The sequence below is a fragment of the Octopus bimaculoides genome, chromosome 2, assembly GCF_001194135.2.
Source record: "Octopus bimaculoides isolate UCB-OBI-ISO-001 chromosome 2, ASM119413v2, whole genome shotgun sequence".
Lineage (NCBI taxonomy): Eukaryota > Metazoa > Mollusca > Cephalopoda > Octopoda > Octopodidae > Octopus > Octopus bimaculoides.
The window spans coordinates 51,922,647-51,926,485 of NC_068982.1; the positions used below are offsets into that span (position 1 = coordinate 51,922,647).

The 3,839-nt window shown below is 35.8% G+C and overlaps 1 protein-coding gene across 7 annotated transcripts in view; it reads right to left on the reverse strand.

The window, feature by feature from the left end:
- The window catches only part of LOC106867406 (tripartite motif-containing protein 2), a 146,690-nt gene that overhangs the window by 78,320 nt on the left and 64,531 nt on the right, over positions 1 to 3,839 (reverse strand). The gene's annotated exons all lie outside the window — the stretch shown is intronic.

A 3,839-nucleotide genomic window follows, 5' to 3' on the forward strand; every position in this document is an offset into this window, starting at 1 on the left:
GTTGTTGTTATTATTATTATTAAGAAGGTGGTGAGCTGGCAGAATTGTTAGCACGCGGAGCAAAATATTTAACGGCATTTCTTCTGTCTATATGTTTTAAGTTCAACTTCTGCCAAGGTCAGCTTTGCTTTTCATCCTTTCAGGGGTCACAATTAACCCTTCCCTGAAACAGCTGGCTATATGCCACAATTTGAAATCATCATTATTAAGGCAGCAAGCTGGTAGAATTGATAACATGTCAGATAAAATACTTAGTGGCTATTTCATCTGCTTTTATGATCTGAGTTCAAATTCCACTCAGGTCAACTGCCTTTTATCCTTTTGGAGATGATGAAATAAGTACCTATTGTCACTGAGGTCAATATAAATGACCAGCTCCCTCCCCACAGATGTCAGGCTTTGTGCCTATAGTAGAAATAGTTATTAAAAAAAGTGGCAAGTTGGCAAAACCTATAGCACATCAGGCAAAATGCTTGGCAGCATTTTGTCTGTCACTACATCCCGAGTTCAAATTCTATTGCGGTCAACTTTGCCTTTCATCCTTTCAAGATCAATAAGTTAAAGTACCAGTTGAACACTGGGGTCGATGTAATCAAATCATCCCCTGCCCCAAAACTGCTGCCCTTGTAGCAAAATTTGAAACTATTATTGTTATTATTATTAGTAGTAGTAATAGTATTAAGGTGGTGTACTGGCCAAACCATTACTGCAATGAACGAAATGCTTAGCAGCAATTCTTCCAGCTCATTACATTCTGAGCTTAAATGCTACTGAGGTTAACATTGCCTTTCATCCTTTTGGAATCAATAAAGTAAATACCAGTTGAGCACTGTGGTTTAGTTAATCAGCTAGCCCCCTCATCCAAAATTTCAGGTCTTGTGCATTTAACAGAATAGATTATTATTAAGGCAGTGAGCTGGCAGAATTGTTAGCATGCCAGGTGAAATGCTTAGTGGTATTTCGTCTGTTGCTACATTCTGAGTTCAAATTCCGCTGGGGTCAACTTTTGCTTTTCATCCTTTTGGGGTTGATAAATTAAGTACCAGTCAAGTACTGGGGTCAATGTGATCAATTATCCCCCTCCCCACAAAAGTCCATGCCTTGTACCTATAGCAGCAAGGATTATTATTATTATTATTATTATCATCATTATTATTGCTGTTGTTGTTGTTACTCAATCTCATTATGTTTCCTTGAAGTTAAGAGTGAAAACATTGATAACAATAAAAGGCTATTAATTTTGGTGATATATAATGAAACAATGAAAACAATGACTAGAACTGTTCAAATGCAAACCTTAAAAAGTATGCATAAAAAAAAATGTCAAATACTATATTTAAAACAACTTGATCATGGTAGACAGTTTGTATTTGTGAGCTATTAAGCCATTTGGTAATCAAATAAGTTTAGCATCTGTTACCAAATATATCACAGATGTTTATGAACAGGAACAAGTTCATAAACTGAATGATGTATTTGAAAGTTAAAGTTTTTTAAATTAAAAAATAATTATTCACACTGAGAATAAGCGCAAAATAAAATGATGATGATGATGATAATAATAATAATAATCTTTTCTGCTATATGCACAAGGCTTGAAATTTAGAGGAGGGAGTTAGTTGATTACATTCATCCCAGTACTTATTTTATCGACCCTGAAAGGATGAAAGGTAAAGTTGACCATGACAGAATTTGAACCCAGAACATAAAGAAAATGGTTGGAAGTGTTATCATGAACATGTTTTATCTTGGTATAAAAAATGAGCTACAGCAAATATTCTGTTCAATATCACAGATTTGCTTGTCAGTTTTTTGACCTAAACTGCTTGAGCATGTTCCTTAGTGGCTGATGATATGTGCATCTCTGATCATGAGCAGAAGTAGTGGGGGAGCATTGTAGCCATGTGTTGAGAGGAATTCTTTGGAATTTGAATAATTCGCCTCTGGAAACATGGGTATTTTGTTCAAAACCCTTAAAGAACCCTTATTTAAGGAACCTTTTGAGTGGAATGGGCTACTCAACCAGAAGAAAATTCTAACTGGACGCCACCTGCAAGGTCATGCATTGTTTAACTTGATATAAGATCACCATGTTGTGCACATATGATTGTGATGTATGTGCCTGGTGTACCCTTATCAGACGAGTAGTCATACTGGGTATATTGGGTTTCATATAGTGTACCCCAGTGTCACTTTGATGGCATGTGCTGCTCTCTCACTCAATAATAATGATAATAATCATTTCTACTAAAGGCACAAGGCCTGAAATTTGGGAGGAGGGGACTAGTTAATTACATTGATACCAGTGTTTCACTGGTACTTAATTTATCAACCCCAAAAGGATGAAAGGCAAAGTCAACCTCGGCGGAATTTGAACTCGGAATGTAGCAGCAAACAAAATACTGCTAAGCATTTCGTCCAGCATGCTAACAATTCTGCCAGCTCACCACCTTAATAATAATAATAAACCTTTCTACTATAGACACAAGGCCTGAAATTTTGGGGGAGTGGGTAAATCAATTACATTGATTCCAATACTCAACTGGTACTTATTTTACCAACCCTGAAAGGATGAAAGGGTGTGTAAGATATTTGAGGACAGATTTATGTCTATAAAAAAAAAGCAGATATATAATAACAGATAATAACTTTATTTCTCAAAAAATGCTATGAGGATAAAAATAAACCTTCTTTTCTATAATGTTATTCAATAAAGCCACCTTCAGCTTCAACAACTGCTTCTATATGATATCTAAATCATCTACATGCTTGAATCAAATGGTCCTGGTTCATTTTGGACATTACTCTGACTATGGCAGCTTTCATAGAATCTTTGGTGTTTTGGGCATGTTCATTGACCTCTCTCTCAACAACACTCCACATGTAATAGTCCAATGGCTTGAGCTTTGGGGAATTAGGAGGCCAAATGTTAGGGGTTATGTGATCATGAAAATTTTCAGCCATTCATTCCTGTGTTACTAGAGCCATATGTGATAGTGCAGAGTCTTACTGAAACACATATAGCCTTCCATTGCATACACTGTCTATCCAGGGTATAACAATTATTTCCAGGACCTCAATGTAGGCGGCAGAGTTAACTCTAAGACCTTGTGGAAAGAAGTAAGGAGGCATCACATGTCCTTCATTGCTGACAACCCCTAAAACCATGATAGTTGCAGGAAATTTTGTATGCATAACATTTGGAACTTCAGAAGGGTCTGCACATAACCATCTCTCATTTCTTCTGTTTACTGGGTGAAGTTTTACTCATTTGAGAAAAACCAAATCAAATCTTCTTCTGCTGGATTTTTCAGTTTGTTTAAGAGCTTTTTAGATCTGATGTAGTGATTTTATTTTGCTTTTTCTGACAAATTTCCTCATCATGTAAGACTTATATCTGATGTCTTCAAGGACAATATTTCTGACTGTTCCTTCTGACACATGGAGATCTTTTGCAATTGACCTCATGGACTTTCTGGGATTATAATCAATGGTCTGTTGAACTTGCTGGATAAATTCAGGTGTCTCAATGATTTCAGAGCATTTAGAACACTTTTATGCTTTGATACTGGTGATATGTTTCCAGCTTCAATCTCTAGCTCCTTACAAACTTTGTAGACGAAAGAACTGACAACTTTTAAAAATCGAGATATTTCTAAATCACTATGCACAGCCTTTATAACCACAATAACAACATGCCTCTTCATTTCTTGAGTAAGCTGATGGTCTGGCATTATTATTTTCTGAAACAAAGATTATACAGAGTTAGCAAAAAATGCAGCAATGACAAAAAAGGTATGTCCTCAAATACCTTATGCACTGTATATATATATATATAT